The following is a 21,631-nucleotide window of genomic DNA, read 5'->3' as shown; positions in this document are numbered from 1 at the left end:
TTGAAAAATGTGCGCAAGACGGTGCAAATATTGCAAGTAAAGATGAGAAATTATACGTTCACATCAATGCTAAAGATCGCACACACAAACGCATACAGATAGAGCAAAAGTATATTCCTGGCAGTTCATGAATTAGGAACGTTACTATACAAAGGTGCAACTTACCACTCTTTTTTCTTTTTTAAGGACATTGGTCTCGTATTATTTGAAAAGACAGCTGTTCAAGGGCTGCATCCTCGGCAACCTCATTTCAAGAGACTACACTCGTGAACACCATAACAAGGGCCGCGAAAACACAGAAATGAAAGGAAACGCGGCAATAAGAACATTCATAATGGTAACAGCGCGAACAAGACGACGACGAAGTGAAGGGACACAGGACGAGCGCTGTACTGTGTCCTTTCACTCCATCGTCGTCTAGTTCGCGCTCTTACCATTATGAATGTATACTAACTCGCCCAACTTTCCACTATAATAAGAACGTGTACGATTCCAGAAAAAAAGTACGTCCACAAATACAGCGTTTTAGAGAGATGAAAGGTAGCTCAGATTTGGTAATGTTTTAGATATTCCTAATTCCTTCAGGTACCATGCTAAGGCGCGTGCAACACTGTGCTGATTTTGTTCTCCTTACCATGCACCGAAGGTTTTTTCTATGGACGCTGGCCTCGCGTCAAATGTATAGACCGCTGGTCAAGGGCTGCATTCTTAAACTGCGCAGTTAAAGATAGGACGAGCATAAGGCAGACAGACAAGGGCGAGCTCTCGTCCTTGCGTCGTTTTACACTCGGCCCGCCTTTAAGTGCGCAGTTTACGAGAATGACCCTCATGTTCAAGGTATGTAGCTTCGTCGAAAGTAGCCTACATTGAGTATATTTTTTATGTGTAAGAGATGACCTATGCCTTCAACAGCGTCTTCATAAGAGCACGCAGAGCAATCAGTCTTTCCTACCTTGTGCAGGAGGCATTTAGCATCGGATGTGCAAATGCAAACTGTATACCATAAATTATTTAAACAAAGGGGGTGGCTTTCATCGCTATAGTGAGCTGCATGTTAGGGTCTCTATTATCTGGAGCTTTCCGCAGAATTTAGGAACTAAGGGCGGAGTTGACAAAGCGAACTTGCGAACAATTTTTGGCGTAAAAAATTCTTAAAAAGAACTTATTCACAAAGGTAAAAACGTTCGTAAGATCAGAAAGATTGCGATCCCCACCCCTGCAAAGTCGAGCGCTGTGGTCAAAAAGGCGTGTATGTAATGGTAGCACCGGTGCGAACTTCATTACTTGCTCCAAAAGTAAGCCTAAGTCGTAAGCGTAAACAAAGCAGCTGTCACAGATACCGACGTAAGAAGGAATTGTACAATAGGGGGCTTGCATTCTTGCCAATATAATTTATGTGTATCTGCGCCACTCGAGCTGTCACGGGTAAGTCGTGGAACGTGATGTTGCGACGGTTTTGCCAACTTATAGCTGAGCATGGCGCATGCATTCATCTTTGGGGCGCGCTCTGGTTGATCATATCAAAGTGCCTTGTGCATTCTTAGTGTAGAATGGTACTTAGCATGCGCTGCTGTGTATGGCAGCCGCATTACTGCTGCGCTGTCAACTTGTGTAGAATGCCTGATAGGCTGTGTTTCTATATGCGCGCAATTGCCTTACCTTTCATGCTCATCATCCTCTAGTCAATGGTAACAGATAGAAGTGTGATGTCCGTCCACGACAACCATGGAGCTTGCCATTTACGTGTTTTGAGCAGTTCTATAATTTTTTTTTGTATTGAACTTTGCCCTCACTAATAGGGGCATGGATGATTATTATTTCAGACGCTTTTGAGACTATAATTATCCATGCAGGATGAAACAGCGAGAAAACGCCTAAACGTCTCTAATTATCAAAACTTGTCGCTGTTGTCTTTTTCACGCGCTATAAACCTCACTCTGTTGAACAGTTTGCTGTCGTCTTGGGTGTTATTAGCCTCAGCGTTCTATTGTATTGCTTATAGTTTCAATCGAGCACTAAGTCGAAGCGCCGTAGTGTCTGTGCCCATGGTTTTGCTCATCCTCCAGCTTATGGTTTGAGCGAACGTATGCGTACGACGGGTGGCAATTCTATGATACAAAGTGGGACGTCAATACGATGACATATAAAAAAGGGTGATTAAAACTATGTAACACCATTGATGCTAAAATTAAATTATGGTGTTTTAAGTGCCAAAACCACTTTCTGGTTATGAGGCACGCCGTAGTGGAGGACTCCGGAAATTTCGACCTCCTGGGGTTCTTTAACGTGCACCTAAATCAAAGTACACGGGTGTTTTCGCCCCCATCGAAAAGCGGCTGCCGTGGCCAGGATGCGATCCCGCGACCTCGTGTTCAGCAGCCGAACACCATAGCCACTGAGCAACCACGGCGGGTAATGCTAAAATTACGTGGATTGACCGAACAAGCGTGATACTGTGAAATAAGATACAACTCATGAAGGAGTGAATAATCGTCGCATGAGTCATGTTGTAGCTAGTCGTGTTAAAAGAAAGCATACGAATACTCTTCTGAGTGGGTAACAATGTTTGAGCGCACAATATTAACACCTGTCGGATTGGTCTATGCCTCCCGATTCTAAGGATCAACGTCGACATGAAGCATCGGGTAATAGGTCAGCAGGCTTGTCATAAAGTGGCCTGTGATCCAATATATAGCATGTGTCGTGAGGCCAGCCCTTCATTGCTCCAATCAGTTATCGTGCTGTTCGATGTAAAAAAAAAACTGCACCCGGTAGAGTACCACCTCATATCACGGCACTTATGCGTGCTTGCCAGATACGTACAATATTTCTGTATGTTTAAATCGTTATTTACTTAGCAATGCACCGAAAATGGGCGCTTAAGGTAATTAAAAATGTACAGATCTGTGATATTCATTTGGTGATGCTTCGGTTTCGTCGAGTTTATTATTATTATTATTTGTTTTGAACACATATACACATAGACACAGGTATCAGGAAAGGGAAAGCGAGGAGTAGGCTGGCAACTGCCACCGGAAGGGGCACAACGCCTGCCTATACTCTTCTGAAGGGAGGTGACAGGAGAAGAGTAGGCAGGCGTTGTGTCTCCAGGAACACGCACACGTATCAACATTTAGAAAGATAACCACAATGACGCGTATCGCTGGAGATACGCCGTTTTTTGGAAAGAAAATGCGCAGCATAACGCTCATAAAAACGCCACGACGTTCTTGTTTTGCATGCGCGAAGCCAGTAACATACAACAGGCCATAGGACGACCAGACGACACAAGAAAAGCGACAGCGGATGACAGGCATTGTCGTCTTATGATTGGCTGGAGATGCTTATTCTGATCCCCAAGCTAACATCAATCTTGGGCAAAATGACATCAGTCCCGTTCGTCAATCGCTTCGTGCAATGTTCTTTCGATCTTTTCCTCATCTCATTTTAAGGGACACGAAAGGCAAACAGTAAGACAAGCTAAAGTGATAGAGTAGGGCTCGAGAATATATAAGGTGTCAATATTGCCGCGAACAGAACCTGAGTAATCAAGAAATTTAGGTAAATGCAGGACACGATTAGAGGCTGCCCCGGGACATTCGATACATGCCCAATAACGAAGGCATTTCTCATTTAATCCTCATTTCAATTCTGTCACTAGTACTCAACCACTCGTTATGAAAACATTATTGCATTGCATCATAAGACGTAAGAAAATACTGCTTGTCCAGTTTTATTTTATTTTTAGAAAAAGGAAATCATTGACGTTGCGCTTGACAACAACGGACATGATCGAAAGGTTTCATTTTCGCTCGACTCTGCCCCCCTCGCGCTTTCGCGTTTCAGTAGTTCGATAATCGCGCAGCGCTGCGCTGGTTTTGCTAGCTTGCAAAACTCCCACAAAGTGCAAGTAGCAGAGAATTCCTCTTCCATGTGATGTCGTGAGATGCCCGAACGGTACACGCCACTTGATCAAAAGCAGCTGCAGCCGCGAATCCACCGCTGTCTTGGCTCGGTTTCTCCATGGCCGCGCGTTTGCATTTTTCCAAAAAACCATGCCGCCGTTTGTCGGTCGGCGTTTTACTCACCTACGGCAACAAATGGCGGTGATGACGTATGCAACGTCACCCCTCCCAGGTTGGGTGGCGGGAGTTAGGAATTCCGATAAAAGTATTCGGACCCTTCAGATGTAATTTCCTCGTAAACTAAGTTTTTTCTTGGCACGAAACGAGCGTTTCGAGGTTTCTCCAATGGTATTTAAACAGCGCGTCGACTTAGCATTTGCCTTAAGTGTAACTTTAAGAAAGCTTTCATAGGCGTTGGTGAATTCGGAGCAAGAAGTTTCTTCCAGCCAGCTACTGTCTTACGGTTCTCCGGGCCTGCTGCGCAATAGTGAAGTCAACACGACGACGCGAAAAAGCCGGCCGCAGTGGCCCAGTATAAGGAAGTGAACAATGTGAAGCTTGCATAACGCTGAGCGTGGTCACCAAATCGCGCCGTATCAGCAAGATCAGCATTTGCGTCATTTGTATTATGCTTTATTTTCAGCTCTCCCAGCGTGCCACAGTTCGATCACTTAATTCAGTGTGTTTGGACAAAGCTACGACATATGTGCGTATTTAGTGGGCTAAGTTCATATCGTATGGATTGTACTGAAGGGTTAAACGAATTTCACATCAAGGTCGTGGTGCTCTTAGCATTCGGCTGACAATTCAACAATTGTTTCATTTATATGTAACTGCCATATTTAGGGTAGTAAAAGTGAGAATAAAGGTGTTGCAAAACACCTTTACCAAATTTTTCTAGGTTTGCGATGTATACTGTGAATCGATATAAGAAGCTTTTGTTTGTTGTTTGTTATGTTCAGCCACATTGCGCATATCCGCAAGCTCTCAGACAAGCTTTCACTCTGCCTGAGTTTCAGCTTCACAAGTTTCGACTTCGCACGTTTGATTCTCTACAACAAAAGTGAAAAAATACCTATCATGAAAGGAGTAAGACAAGGAGAAGCAATCTCTCTAATGATAATCACTGACGCATGCTTAGAAGTATTCGCGCTATTAGACTAAGAATTAGTGGCGAGGATCACCGGCGAATATCTCAACAATCTTCAGTTGGGAGGTGACACTATCCTGTTCCGCAACGCTGGGCACGCATTGCAACAATTGATTGAGGACCTTATCCGAGAATGGTAAGAGTAGATTTGAATATTAATATGCAAAAGACAAAGGTAATGTTGAATAGCCTGTTAAGGAAACAACAGTTCGTGATCGGCAGTCAGCCGATCCCGAATATGCGCAGGAGTACGTTTATCTAGGTCAATCTTATTTCATAATTATTTTATCATTATTTCAATTACTCACAAGTTACCAAAGAAAATTGGCAGAAGAATAAAAATGCGTTGATGCGCATACATCAGGAATTATGAAAACATGACCGGGAGCTTACCGCTATCGTTGAAAAGTTAAGTCTACAATCGTTGCATTCCGCCGGTACCAATATATGAGGAAGAAACTTAGAGGGCAACAAGGAAGCTTGAGAACAAGTTAGGGACCTCGCAACGAGCGATGAAAAGAAAAGTGTTAGGCGTAACGTTAAGAGACAGGAAGAGAGCGATGTAGATTAGAGAGCAAATGGGGTTGTCAATATTCTAGCTGACATTAGGAGGGGAAAATGGAGCTGGGCAGGCCATGTAATGCGTGGGACAGATAACCGGTCGACCCTTTGAGTTAAAGAGTGAGTGCCGAGCGAAATTAAGCGCAGTCAAGGACGGCAGTAAATTAGGTGGGTCGATGGGAGAGGCCTTCGCCCTGCAGTGGACCTTAAACTAGGCTACTTATGTTCTACAACACGAAAAATCCGTCCGGAACCTTCCCGCACTGTTTCTGTTGAGCCGCAGTTAGCCACATACTGCGATGCCGCATTCGCATGTATGCAGAACGGCGTCTGCCACCGCGCGGATACCACGTTCCCCGCCTTGGCTTCGTACTATACGTGCAGTGACAGCTCCGAATAAAGTGCGTCAGTGCCGCAAGGTCGACGACTTGAACCGATTTGATCCGAAACCAGCTCGCATGTTGAATCGTTGTGGCTTTGCGTGTGGTGCTGCGCACTATTCTGAGGAGCACTTGAACGTACGTTCTTATAAAGCTGGTAAACTTATGGAGACGTTGGTGTTGGTAATAGTGGTGATGCTGATTGATTAGCCTTTACTCCTACGAGGTGCCACTTGGGCTATGACAGACACTGTAGTTAGGGGCTCCAGGCCTTGACGTCACCAACCTGTGATTTTCGCGTAGTACAGAGCTCCAAAATTGTGGTGTACGCGCATTTGTGCATTTCGCCTCTATCGAAGGATGCGACCGCCTGAACTTTCAAAACGAGCTCTTTGACATGGTGCGAAGCATCATCGCGTTTTATCAGATGAGGAGAAGCCAAGGAGAAGCGATTAACGCTGATACGACGTCAAAGTATGTTAGGCAGCGAAACTTGCGCGTACGGATATTACATAGCGAAGTTTTCTCTAATAAATTTGGCAGTGCCGGTAGTGTTGCGATCCAGCTTTGGCGCTCGTGGTTCGGACGGGCGAGTGACTTAGAGGGTCGCTTGCTTTGGCCGCCGGAGCGCCTAAAGCATTGTAGCTGGCCTGCGCTTACCGGGGCATCCCACCATACAGTAAGTGCTTAAAGATATGCAAATGCTACGTAGCTGGACTGAACAAATGTAATGTTGTTTGCCGTCGCTTGGAGATACTTAAATTATATTTCTGTTTAATTCCACATAATTAGTTAATTAGTCGTAATTAGTTAATTAATTATCTTATCAAATATTATATTTAAGAAAGGTGTAAATGAGAAAATTGTAGAGCGACATGAAAAACTCCGATACAGCTTTCTGTTGCTCAATACGTGCTACATAAAAGTGTTTTTTCGAGCGTGAAAGAAGCCCGCGCATACACGCAAAGAGCCTCGAGCGGTCAGTCGCGCGGCAATTTTGCGTGCATTTGCGGCCTTCTTTCACGCTCGGAAAAACACTTTTATGTAACACGTGTTGAGCAACAGAAAGCTGTATCGGAGTTTTTCATGTCGCTCTACAATTTTCACCTTGACACTGTTCATCTAATTACAACATTTGAGAAGTTGATTAATTAATTACGACTAATCTATTTAGGCGGGACGAAAAAGTAGTTTGCGTATCTTCAAGCGACGGCAAACAACATCACCTTTGTTCTGTACACCTACGTGGCATTCGCATATTTTTTTAACTCTGGCTAAAATTAGCTGACTTCATACTCTGCGCTAACCCTGGCATCATACAAGACGTGGACGTGCTCAGCAAGGTGCGCTGCAGTGACCATAGGATGGTAAGAACTCGAATTAGCCTAGACCTGAGGAGGGAATGGAAGAAACTGGTACATAAGAAGCCGATCAATGAGTTAGCGGTAAGAGGGAAAATAGAGAAATTCCAGATCAAGCAACACAACAGGTATTCGGCTTTAACTCAGGAAGATGACCTTAGTGTTGAAGCAATGGACGACAATCTTGTGGGCATCATTAAGGAGTGTGCAATAGAAGTCGGTGGTAACTCCGTTAGACAGGATACCAGTAAGCTATCGCAGGAGACAAAAGATCTGATCAAGAAACGCCAATGTATGAAAGCCTCTAACCCTACAGCTAGAATAGAACTGGCAGAACTTTCGAAGTTAATCAACAAGCGTAAGACAGCTGACATAAGAAAGTATAATATGGACAGAATTGAACATGCTCTCAGGAACGGAGGAAGCCTAAAAGCAGTGAAGAAGAAACTAGGAATTGGCAAGAATCAGATGTATGCGTTAAGCAACAAAGCCGGCAATATCATTACTAATATGGATGAGATAGTTCAAGTGGCTGAAGAGTTTTATAGAGATTTATACAGTACCAGTAACACCCACGATGATAAGGTGAGAGAGAATAGTCTAGAGGAACTTGAAATCCCACAAGTAACACCGGAAGAGGTAAAGAACGCCTTGGAAGCTATGCAAAGGGGGAAGGCAGCTGGGGAGGATCAGGTAACAGCAGATTTGTTGAAGGATGGTGGGCAGATTATTCTAAAGAAACTGGCCACCCTGTATACGCAATGCCTCATGACCTCGAACGTACCGGAATCTTGGAAGAACGCTAACATAATCCTAATCCATAAGAAAGGGGACGCCAAAGACTTGAAAAATTATAGACCGATCAGCTTACTGTCTGTTGCCTACAAACTATTTACTAAGGTAATCGCAAATAGAATCAGGAACACCTTAGACATCTGTCAAGCAAAAGACCAGGCAGGATTCCGCAAAGGCTACTCAACAATAGACCATATTCACACTATCAATCAGGTGATAGAGAAATGTGCGGAATATAACCAACCCTTATATATAGCTTTCATTGATTACGAGAAAGCGTTTGATTCTGTCGAAACCTCAGCAGTCATGGAGGCATTACGGAATCAGGGTGTAGACGAGCCGTATGTAAAAATACTGAAAAATATCTATAGCGGCTCCACAGCCACCGTAGTCCTCCATAAAGAAAGCAACAAAATCCCAATAAAGAAAGGCGTCAGGCAGGGAGATACGATCTCCCCAATGCTATTCACAGCGTGCTTACAGGGGGTATTCAGAGACCTGGATTGGGAAGAATTGGGGATAAAAGTTAATGGAGAATACCTTAGTAACTTGCGATTCGCTGATGATATTGCCTTGCTTAGTAACTCAGGGGACCAATTGCAATGCATGCTCACTGACCTGGAGAGGCAAAGCAGAAGAGTGGGCCTAAAAATTAATCTGCAGAAAACTAAAATAATGTTTAACAGTCTCGGAAGAGAACAGCAGTTTACGATAGGTAGCAAGGCACTGGAAGTGGTAAGGGAATACATATACTTAGGACAGGTAGTGACTACGGATCCGGATCATGAGACTGAAATAATCAGAAGAATAAGGATGATAAGGATGGGCTGGGGTGCGTTTGGCAGGCATTCTCAGATCATGAACAGCAGGTTGCCATTATCCGTCAAGAGAAAAGTATATAACAGCTGTGTCTTACCAGTACTCACGTACGGGGCAGAAACCTGGAGGCTTACGAAAAGGGTTCTGCTTAAATTGAGGACGACGCAACGAGCTATGGAAAGAAGAATGATGGGTGTAACCTTAGGGGATAAGAAAAGAGAAGATTGGGTGAGGGAACAAACACGAGTTAATGACTTCTTAGTTGAAATCAAGAAAAAGAAATGGGCATGGGCAGGACATGTAATGAGGAGGGAAGATAACCGATGGTCATTAAGGGTTACGGAGTGGATTCCAAGGGAAGGGAAGCGTAGCAGGGGGCGGCAGAAAGTTAGGTGGTCGGATGAGATTAAGAAGTTTGCAGGGACGACATGGCCACAATTATTACATGACCGGGGTCGTTGGAGAAGCCTTTGCCCTGCAGTGGGCGTAACCAGGCTGATGATGATGATGATGATGAAAATTAGCTGGGACACCCTGTATAAGCCGATTAAGAACCCACACCGTAGTGCGTCTCTATCGCCGAGAGTTGCCCATCGTGAGAGGAAAAGGTCAGGGGGTTGACAGAAATTAGAAACGGGCTTGTTCTGCATATTTGCAATTTACAATTCACAACGTTCTGTGGATGTGGAAGCGCAGTCCATGTCCGAGCATTTTACATGTCTGCTCGCACTACATGTCTGAGCACCCACATGTTACCGCATACACTGCACCAAAGATGTCAACTTTTAAACTAGTCGTTTTCCTTAGCTAACTATACGAGCAAATTTCATCACTGTGTCGCGGCCAATCAACGGGTCGAACTGTTCACAAAATCCCATCCATGACATCGCACCATTCCGCCGAACTCTGCCTCCGATGTTCCATGATCTCCCCGCATACGACGCAACCGCGCGGCATTTGGGAATCTGAAGTCAACGCTGTTCCCAAGAAACTAGCCGACGTTGGCCGCTTGCATCAATTAGTGAGCTCTTCGTGACGGGATGTGAGAAGCCTGGCCTCGACGGTCGTTACCGCTTCTACATAATGCGGCGTTTGCTTTCACTTCGAAGGGTGCGTCTTTGTTGACCCGTCAATACTCGGCGCCGAGTTCTATCTTAGTCTAGGCGGGCGCTGGTCAGGTGGTCGCTTCGTGGTAAGCACCCAAAGAATGATCATTGCCATTTTGAGATGTAACAGTATCCACTGCTGCTTTCTGCATTTATCTTTCATGACGGCTGTCATAGGTTTTCGTGCCCTCGACAGGGGTCCTATGAAAAAGGGAGAGTGCGTATCGTCGACGCTTAGCGCTCGACGACATCGTCGGCCAGCACGTTAGACGGTACTGACTGCCGAGGGAGCAGATATTGAACCGCACCTGCAACCGTGTGCAGCGCAGTCACATACTATCCCGATGGATGTGCGGGTGCGGCTGTCCTTGCATTGAGGCTAGGGAACTACATATTGCGTTAAAGCCCATAATTAATATTTTTAACTACTTGTTATGCATTTTTCTCTTTTTGTTTCTTTAGTTGGTATCAAAATAAAGACATTTAGTTACTTTGTGATATGGGCACTGCCCTTGTTTTGATGATGCGATTAACGGGCGAGCGCGGTTGCTCTTGTCGGCTTGTCGGCGCTGTAGCAAACGCCCGTAAAAGGACGCTGTCGAAGAGGGGTCTGCAGCCATTTGCTCTGACAATATAGCCTCAACTACAAATGCATGATGTGCAATCATGCTATCAGTTTACCGCGCTTCTTTCTTTCCTTGTCGTTTAATAATAGATTTATTTCCTTCCCGCTCTCATGCGGCGTCGTAAGTTAAGTGCTCTTCCACTTAGTATCTTAGCGTAAGAACATTTTCGCTAAGAAATTGCGTCCGAATGGCATAGGTTAGTGAATTCCGCCCCATGTTTCCGTGTAGATTCGGCCACAGTGTTTTTTTTTTAATTAACGCGTGTTTTTCAGTCTGTGTAACCAATGGGTGCAGAAGAAATAGATGATTGTTATGACCTAGTTTCCTGTAGGCACTACACGCAACAGATGTTGAAGGTTATCATAATCATTCAGTTCCTACAATTACTAGAGGGAACTCTGGCGCTGCGATTGTTCAGCCACCATGGGAATGATGGGTGTATATGGATTTGTCTGCTCTTCGTGCTTGGGGCTCCAGACGTTCTTGTGGTTTAAATTTCAAAGCAATGTGTACTTCTTTAATGCGTTAAAAAAATCTGCACCGCCATTCGCAATCGGGGCAGTTGTATCAGGCTGCTACAATTTCAGTGGCATTTATTTTTCTGAGCCCACTACCCGCGGTGTCTGTCCAGCAAGTCATTCGCACTCTCAAGCATACTTGGACGTGTAGGGCGCTCGTACTAGACCTTTCATCACCTGGAATAAGTAATATTTACACTGTAAATAGACGGAGGACGAAGATACAGTGTGCAGGATAGGCGCTAACGAATAAATTTTTGCCGCCTGTCCTGTGCCATTTTTACTGCGTTTTTGATGCGCTGCGATTTCTACTTCTTCGTTTCGAACGAACTCGCACTAGAAATCGTTTTTCCTTGTCATCATCTTCGCGATGACACAACGTCCAAAAGCTCGTTTAGTGCTCTGTTGGATAAGCGTAAACTCTGACCTGCGGGTGACATTAAAACGAGCTGGACCGACCAACCAGACGGGGAAAGTGGGGGAGCCTGCCGGCAGCAGCGCGGTCACAGGTAAAACGGTGCGCGGTGAATGTACGCAACCGTCGGTCACTGCTGCCAGCCCACGCACCTTTTCACGCACTGTCGCTGGCCATCACTCCTCACGTGCGCGATGTGTTATTGATGGCACGAAGCGAAACCGGCGCTCCTCCAGGCCCGTGCTGGGGCGGTGAGCGCGTCCATAAAGCATGACTCAGGACGACCACGGCGCATATGCATAATACAGCGAGCACGCCGGCTCCTAAACGAAGCAGATGGATTAAGTTGCCTCACCCCACCACCATCCTCTAGCGTTCGCACTGGGTACTGGTTAGGTGTAGTTGGCTACAATTCATGATCAATGTTATTGGCGCACCACTTGGAACGATGACAGGGGACGGACAGACAAGCACGTTTATGCTTGTGTCTGTCGTCCCCCAGTCACCGTTCCAAGTGGTGCTCAAACAATATTGACCATAATAATGGTAATTCATAAAAATAACATGCCAAAAAATATCACACTGCAGCAGTACCTAATTACATTCGTAATAACATCATTGCTGCCGTGAATCTGGCGAGAGAAAAGATATTTGGCCCGTGGTGGGATACTAGTGGCTGCCAGTAATCAGTGGACTGTCACACTAAAAGGAGAATAAGTCCATTGCATTTACTGAGTGGAAAGTGTTACGCGTTTGCTTTGCAGTCACGAACGCGGTGTCTAGCTCAATAGCCGTAGCAAACGTTCCAGAGCTCCCAGTGTTGTTGCTTCGGCTGAGAAGAGCATCGCAAAATGTTTTCGCATACTTACACAGCCCAAACGTGATTCGCTTTCAGAAGTGTTGTGACTTAGAAATTCACGCTTGAATTCGCAACTGACCAAGTATCAACACGTCCTCCCTCTTCATAATCTTCGTAATGAGATGCGACTCCTTTGGCAGTTTTATGATCTACAGGTATTTTAGCAAATATACTATATATGTAATGAAGAAAAACAGCGAAGTTCTTCCATTCTTTGCCTGGCAGCGTACAATGTGGCGAAAGTGCATTAAGCACGCCGGGAAGACGTGATATTACACGGAAGGCCTTGTGTAGTCAGTTTAACTTTGTGTGTGCATTTGTCATCCCCGTATTAGAAGGGTTGCGCTGCTAAGACCGAGGGTGCGGGATCACATCCCGACCGCGGCGGCCGCATTTCGATGGAGGCGAAATACAGAAATTCCCGTGCATCGTGCATTGGATGCACGTTCAAGAACCCCAGTTGTTCTAAATTAATCCGGAGTCAACCACAACGGCGTTCCTCATAATCTTATGGTGGTTTTGGCGCGTAAAACCCCTAGATTCAATTTTCAAATATTAGAAGGACGTCGTGTGTTCAGGCTTTGTCGGAAGCGTAATATCCGAAGCGAGTTAATTGCTACCAGACAAGCATCTAATAAGTGGACTGGGTGTTCATATTTAAAGTCTGTGCCTGACGTACGGCGAATTATATTATGTTCGTTCGTTCGTTCGTTCGTTCGTTCGTTCGTTCGTTCGTTCGTTCGTTCGTTCGTTCGTTCGTTCGTTCGTTCGTTCGCTCGCTCGTTCGTTCGCTCGTTCGTTCGCTCGCTCGTTCGCTCGTTCGCTCGTTCGCTCGCTCGCTCGCTCGTTCGTTCGTTCGTTCGTTCGTTCGTTCGTTCGTTCGTTCGTTCGTTCGTTCGTTCGTTCGTTCGTTCGTTCGTTCGTTCGTTCGTTCGTTCGTTCGTTCGTTCGTTCGTTCGTTCGCCTTTGTTTCCTCTATGCACGCCAGTGGTGGTATATAAGAAGTTTTTCTTTTTTTTCTTGTAAAGTTAAATGGGGCAACGGAAGCATGTTCTTACCAACTGCTTAATATCCTGTTTAACGTAATGTGTTTCCCTTTTCAATGTAAATTCAATAATACAGACTTCATTAAGCCTTCCGTTTTTGTGAACTATAGCAATTTAATGTGGCCATGTCTCACAAATAACTGACGCCTCACTGGGGATTCGAGATGTTAACCAGGCGTGAAGGACCGCAAGCTATTCCAAACGAAGCAAGTTACAGTCATTACAAAAACGATAAGCGCTCATAAAGACGTGTATACGGTTCTGGATGAAGTATGCGAACATGGAACTGTTGAAAGATCATCGAAGAGGAAGGAGGTCAGAAGCGCTTCCATTGCATGAATGCAGCTTTCGCAAGAATCTCTCGTAGAGCAAAAGGCGCGAGTTACCCAGCGGAGCCTCCACGTGAAATATTCCAGGGCGCGGAAGCGCCTGTGCGTGCACGAGTGAAATTCTGTATCCGTACCCCGCTTGTATCGATGGCGTGTTCGCGTAATGAATTTTTAATATTACTTCCGCATGCACCTTGGACGCGAAGCCTGTGAAGGTCGCACTTGTCTATGCCATGTGGCATGTGAAATTCCTAGATGAGGTCAAGAAAACGAAAAGTACCCTCCACGTCGCGCCAGAGAGGACGCTGTGAACCTCACGCAAGAGTGGACACAAGAGCCACCAAGTCTTCTTCGCATGAAACTATAGTGTCCTGAAGACCCTGTGGTGGCGTAGTGGTTATGGTGGTGCGATGTAAGGTAGAGGGCGCGGGATCAACTCTCGGCCGCGGCGGCCGGTTTTCGATGGGGGCGAATTGCGAAAACGCCCCTGTACCGTGCATTGAGTGCACGTTAAAGAACCTCAAATGGCCAACGTTAATCCGCAGTCCCCCACTACGGGCGTGCCTCATAATCATATCGTGGTTTTGGCACGTAAAGCCCCAGAATTTAACTTTTAATAGTGTCACGACCTTAAATATGTCGTTGAGCGCATGTCCTGGTTATCACGCACCGCGTTGATCTATACGCCGCAATAACTGAGAAACCATGGCTACGACAAAATGACAGGAATACGATCGTTCGTGCAAGATAATATTACGGGAGCCTGAAACAGCTGCGCTCAGGAGGGCACGTTCTTTGTCTTGGCTTATTCTCTGGCGTCGTTAGCACAGGCGCAGGAGAGGTTGCGGTGCGGAACGTGTAAAGCCATCTGTGTTTGAGCGCTCATGCATAAACATGCTGCAAACTTTGTTGTTGTTGTTGTTGTTCTTGTTGTTTTAAATCCACGCTTTCTTTGAGAATGGTCCTGGATTTTTCTTACCGTGGCTGCTGCCTTGTCGACTAGCTCCTACCTAAAAAAAAATAAAATGAAAAAATCAGTTAAGTGCCCAATCGTGGGATGGAACCTCCCTCCCCAGCGCAGCAGCCCGATGCTCTAACCACTAGGCCACAGTTACTTTTCTTTTTTCCGTTCATGGTGTTTATTACAGTAGCACGCAAAGAGATAAAGCATTGACCAGTTGTGCATAGTCATAGAACGGCGGGCACAATGACAGTGCCACGCAGAGAAGCGGCAGCGTTCATACTTTAGGCGGAAACGTTGGTTCCGCCTGTGTCGCATTGCACAGCACGGGCACGCGAGAGCACATGCGGGCGCTCCAGTTTCCTTGACGCCTAAGCCAGAATGAAAGAGGCAAATTTAGAGCATTTGATTAACCGATTCACGAAAGCTTCGCTTCACATAGATACTACGCTGTGCGTTAGATCAGCATAACATTGGTATTCTTTTTTTTTTTTACGCATTCGCGATCGTTCACCATTCGCCGTTCGCCAGGAAAGCGGTCCATTGTGTGCCCTCATCTTACGTGACGCCAGCAGAAACGTCCTCACGACACCAATTCGACAGCGTATTTCGACGGATAAAAGCAAGCGAAAGGGCCAACAGCTTTGATTTTGGTGCCTAATGTGACTAAGCGTATTAATTTGTGTTTGTGGAGGCTTAAACAAATTGCGCCACCGCAAGCGAATCGGCAACGACAACTCGCGCGTGACGTGCAGCTGCTCCAGATGCGAATGCGGAGCGCAGCGCCTTGCAGTTCCGCGTTAGCGGCATGGGTCTTTTGTCAAAGTTTGAGGAGCGATGACTCTCAGGAGGCTCCGTGGGTAAACACATGCATAAACACACGCGCAATTGCATTTCATTTATTTATTAGGCGAAAGCCTTAAGTTGCTCGTTGCAATGGCTCATACCCGCTCTAGTCCAGTGAAGCAAAAGATATCATCATCGAGAATGGTAAGCAAGCAAAAGTGCAATCGCTGAATATGAAGGAAGAAACTAAAGAAAGAATGAAAGAATAAAGACAGAAAGAAGGAAAGAAAGAACGAAAGCAAGGAAGAAAGCACGAACGATAGAACAAAGAAAAAAAAGAACAAAAAAGAAAGAACGAACGAAAGGAAGGAAGAAAGGAAGGAAGACAGAAAGAAAGAACTAAAGAAGCGTTACGTAGTGCATTAGGTGCGCACATATGTCGTTGAGGAGGTCCACATACAGCGCCATGCGTTTACTTCACACTGCGGCTCGACTCCCAGGTCGGCCTATGGTGTCTAATAACAACTAACCTACCGAGTCACTATCTCAATTCTTAACCCGCCACCTGTGAAACATACGGATCATCCTACCATCTTTTGTTCAAGACACGCCCCACTTCCTTCGAATTATCGACTGCATCAACACAACCCAAATCCTTTCCGGCCGCGCTATTCTGGTCACTTTAGATGGTTCTGCCCTTTACACTAACATACCCATGAGTGACGGAACTGAAGCCGTATAGAAGTTCGTCGCAGGCAATCCTCAAGCGCACGCTCCTGAAGTTTACCTGTCACTCCTTAAGTTAGTTCTCCCGTTCGACTATATCGAATTCGATTCTATTCACCACCTGCAAACTTTCGGCACAAGCATGGGAACACCATTCGTTCCCACATATGTCAATATTTTCATGTGAAGGCTTGAAGCAAACATGTTGAAATCCTACACTTTAAAACCCCACACCTATCTGCGTTACATTGACGACATATTTATAATAGGGGAACACGGCCCGAGCACGCTAACCGACCTGATTAGCCATTTCAACCACTTTGACCCTAGTATTAAATTTACTGCTCACCACTCTCCTAGTCAAATGAACTTCCTCGACACCACGGTATACACAGAAAATGGAAAACTGAGAAGAACACTCTACCGGAAGCCTACGGATAGCGAGCAATATTTAGACTGCACCAGTCATCACCCGCGACACTCCAAGCGAGAAATTTTTGTCGGACAAGCGGAACGGATGCGAATCTGTAGCAAAGACAAGTATTATATTCACCGCCTAAATAACCTTAAAGCAACGCTAGAAGAAAGAAACTATCCACAAGTTCCTCTTGACAAGGCTTATGACGCCGCGTCAAGATTGGACAGGCAGTCAGAATCAGCTAAGAAACAGCCTACACCAGTATCAGAGAGACCACCAGCATTTATAACAATATATTCTAATGCACTCCCAAACCTAAACAACATCCTACGAAACTACCACTCAGTATTGTCAAGCAACGAGCGTGTGAGAAAAGCGTTCCTGGTGCATACTAAGGGTGACCTATCGCCGCAACAGAAACTTCAAAGACTTGTTAGTGCACGCAAAAGTCAGCCAACATCATCTCCACGTGATAAAAGCATATGGTCGCCCCAGGTACAAAACCTGCAGGCACCTTCAAAGTGACCTTAAAATTAAAAGCACCGCAAATAGCTATACAGACGAAGTGGAAAACTAGCTTGACTTGTGCAAGTTCGGATGTTATTTATATGCTTGAATGTTCATTCTGCAAGAAACAATATATCGGTGAAACAGGACATTGAATGAACGTCAGGTTACACGGACATCGCGCGGACACAACTAAAAAGCTTCCCAAAGCCGTCGCCGGACATTTCAACCAACCAGGTCATAACTTTGATGAACTTAAACTCTATATCCTACAGTCACATTTCCGTACTGCGCGAGAGAAAAAATACAGAGAACCATACCTCATCCACAAGTTTACCACATTGCTACCAATAACCATAGACGTTTCAAAGGAAGAACTTCACTTTGGCCTAGTTGGTATTTACTGCATATCATATTGACCGCAAATAAATTACCGCCCGTGCTGTTTATGTGTTCTCTCCCTCTGTCCCCGTCTTTATTTGCGGTCAATATGATATGTTTCAAAGGAACCTCTGGAGTCTATTCGCTACGCTAAATTTCAAACTGTAGACAACACCACCTAAATATTTTATTTCTAATCGGGTTGCTTACTTTTTTTTTCTCTATCGTCCTTTCTTTCGTTTGTAATAGTAAAATCTTGATGAGGGCTAGTTGGTTCGTTTGACTTTCATTTCTTTTATTTATATATTTATTCAAATATTCTTTCCACGAGCACCATTTTCTGCAACTGCTCTTATTCTGTCTTTCAGAGAGACGATAGTTCACTGACCTCCAACAGAGCAGCTAATCGCCCCCCCCCCCCCTCCCTCTCGTCGTCCAGGCCCCTTCCGCGAAAAAAAGGAACCTAAATTGACATGTCAACCGGCTGACACACGACGCAATCTCACATTGTTCCACCGACGTTGAATAACACACTTTTCAAATCTACACACCCGCCGCTAACACACTTTCGTTCGTTGCCTGGCCCCCCCACTTTATCAACCTCCCCTCTTTAGAAGAACCATACCTATATATACTGTGTCGAGGAAAGCATATGTCGCCTTGACAAAGACAAGTCCACTCGTCAAAGCGTTGGCTCCGCCTTTCACCTTGTTCTCGTTTTGCTCGTCGTCTTGAATTTCCATCTCCCGCCTTCCCGGGCTCGTTATATGTCTTGCAAGAAGTCTGACCCCTCCGATCGTACTACTTAATGCATGACCACGTTTGCAGCAGGCTTCTTCTGCCTTCACGTGTTATAGGATTGTAACATGCTGCCAAATTATTTATTTATTTATTTATTTATTTATTTATTTATTTATTTATTTATCACAAGGCCTCATTATCGAATGAGCGGTATGTATGTAATATAAGTGACAATTTTTGAAGGAGGCCGCGTCAGTGATGGTAACGACCGAAGCAGGAGGGCGTTTCCAGTTGCTGCTAATTTAGAACATAAAATAATAATGAATGCTTTGGTGCGACAAGTGGCTATGCCGAATTCGAAGCGATGATCACTCCGGGATGATAGCATCCTCAAGCAGACTCGCGTCTTTCATACCGGGATATGAGCAAAATGAGAACAAGGTAAAAGCGGGAGCCCGCTTTTACCTTGTTCTTGCTTTATTCGTTGTCTTGAATTTCCGTCTCCCGGCTTCCCCGTGTTTTCCCTGGATTCATACCAGGATATATTTTGATAAGATTCATAGAAACGACATTAGCGTGATCGCTTATTACGGTGCGATAACAGGATGCGTGTGCCATGTCAGTATCATCGTCGTTATTTTAGCCTTCACTGACGGTATCGCAGTTGGAATATGTAAAAAGAACAACTCTAAGTTGTACAGCTTCAATAGCGTGAAATAAAATGACCTTAATTATGACTCGCCACACTAAATTTAACCGTCAGAGTTAGCGCCTTTGTTGTTTAGAACCTCTGTCAGATCTAACTACGTAATCGACCGGGGCGTAGCCGGAAGGGAAAGGGGGGGCCTTATGGGGCCTCAGCACTCCCCCAAAATTTTTTCGTGCTTTCAAGCGCCGCCGACCAAAACAACCCCCGGCGCCGAAAATCATTCTGGATTTTGTGTAGAATGCCTTTTTCACGCTCGAAAAAACATTTCAGCACGAACATTGCGAAATCAGGCTCGATTTCGCGGCAACGCACATGCGCCATGAGTAACATAACGCAAAGGAGCCCCATCCGAGCACAAAGTTTCAAGGGCCTTTGATGGCGAACGGGCTCGTCGCGGCATCTACTGAAGATCGCAGAATCTACGGAGCGCATGGATTTCAATTCTTAAACTTCATGTGTATAAAGTTCTCATAAAGTTTTGATGCGAAAGGTGCATTAACATTAACAAAGTCGTGCTTTAGATTTTCAATTCCGGAACTTTGCGGGTTTAATGTTGTTATAAACATTTGATGCCCAAGGTGCATTGACTTTTCTAAAGTCGTACATCGGACAGTACAACTTGACAAGCCAAATCAACACACTATCAGACAAGTTGACAAAGCACGCAGCGAGGTCCGATGTGATGAAGCTTTGTGGTGGTTAATTTCTGCCGTCATGTCAGAAAATAATATCAACATTTTTTTTCATCTGCACCAAACCATCCATGTCAAGACACTAAAGCCAGGAAAAGTAACTACGTTCTTATTTATTTTTGTACTTAGTCCTTTATTAGCGAGGACACATTGAGCCTCTTTAATTTTTTTGTTCTCGCTACCCGCGGGCTGCCGGAGCCGGCCAGAGCGCATGCGTTTTTTTCGTGTTGTCCCGACCCCCGCGCGGCGCACTTCGATGCGCGTTCGTTTTTCTCTGGCTTAGTGAATTTTCGCCTGGCAGAGTTCTGGACGTTTTATGGCTAGCAGACGAGAAAAAGACACAACGCGTAGTCGCTCGCCGCCATCATTGCGGGGATTCGACGGATTGCAACGCGTTCGCTCGAGCGCAACTTCTCCGGAAATCTTTGTCTCGTCGGTGTAGGATACCGAGCAGTATGCGCATGGTTTTCTGTGCACCGAGCGTCTCACGGTTTCTTCGATATTCTTTCGGTAGCCACAGCAGGTGCCCAAAGTAGGCATTAGATTGTGGCCAACATGCTTTCCTTTAGGTTTTTTCATTTCCATGCCCCCGCCCCACCAAAGAATAAAAAGACATTCTTGCTGCGCAGCAAATTGTCGCATGGTGAAAGTTCGATTTTGTTACTTCTTCTATTGCGGAAAGTAATGGGCCACGGGACACTTCACTTACTGGATACTCCTATTATATTATTGCGATAGCAATTATATGGACACTCAAGGCGCATTCCTGCCGTCGCCCACATATTCCATATAATGCCAAAGGGCGATAACTGCGTGACCGCGCGTTGCATGCTGTATGTGCGAGTGAAAACGTATAGGGGGGGGGGGGGAATGGGTGAGCCAACGATGGTGGCTCAGTCTTGTATGCGCAAGGGAGAAAAGGGGGAGGAAGCGCGCCGCCTCCTGTCGCATGCGATACATCACGGGTTGGAGCGAGGGGGTGCTGTGATCTGTGAATCTGTGGTTGGGCAACATATATTCGCATTGGCCCACTTTAATTTGACTCACCCTCGTATATTTTGCAGAACTCTTGATCTTTATATGCATGTGCTCTCTGTTGCGACTATAATTCGGTGCAATTACTCACAATACACGACCGGTGACAGCTGCGCTTCTGCGCAATACATTGGAACAAAGGACAGCGTCATTTAGATTTTTCCCTGGCCGTTGCATATGTACAAAAATGTAAACAAGGTTCTTGAATGACAAAGTTTCACTAAAATATTTGTCCTGAACTTGTTCATTTCATGGTCTTTACATTTTTCATATCAGCGGCATGTACTGCTTTGCTGGTTTCAAACTGATATAGTTCTGAAGTTCGTATAATATTTTCTTTACTTATTAAATAGACAGAAAACATGGAAGCATTGATATCAGTTATTTCTGGCACAATTTCTGAGACATACGAGTGTATTGTTTTATGAAAAAATACATATTTTACTTGTCTTGACAGTACGTAGCACTCAAGAATTCGTTTGCAGCGCATTTGGCCATGGCAATGCAGTTATTATTCATGTATTTGATCCCTCGACCAATTCTATAAGGGGAAGGCCGAGTTGCAACTTAACCCCCCCTCCCCCCTCCCCCAGACAAAATTTCTGGCTACGCCCCTGGTCATTGTGTATGTGGCTCACGTTGCATGAGCAGCGCGCTACAGCTGCTTTTAAAGAACCTGAACTTCTCTGAAGAGTGAGTATAGAGTCAGGTATTCACTGCCTAACAATGTGCACCTATAGGTAGTGTGGTTGTGCCATCAGAATACGTTGTCGTCTCTGATGCCCTTTGTCCCCATGCGCAGTTG

At 45.3% G+C, this 21,631-nt stretch overlaps 1 pseudogene; it reads left to right on the top strand.

Moving 5' to 3' along the window:
* The first annotated feature begins 819 nt into the window (after positions 1–819).
* The window catches only part of LOC140218473 (uncharacterized), an 80,448-nt pseudogene continuing 59,636 nt past the window's right edge, over positions 820–21,631 (top strand).

This window comes from Dermacentor andersoni, chromosome 1, assembly GCF_023375885.2.
Source record: "Dermacentor andersoni chromosome 1, qqDerAnde1_hic_scaffold, whole genome shotgun sequence".
Classification (NCBI taxonomy): Eukaryota; Metazoa; Arthropoda; class Arachnida; order Ixodida; family Ixodidae; genus Dermacentor; species Dermacentor andersoni.
Note: the sequence above shows the minus strand (reverse complement) of the source record. Positions and strands in the feature narration are given on the sequence as shown.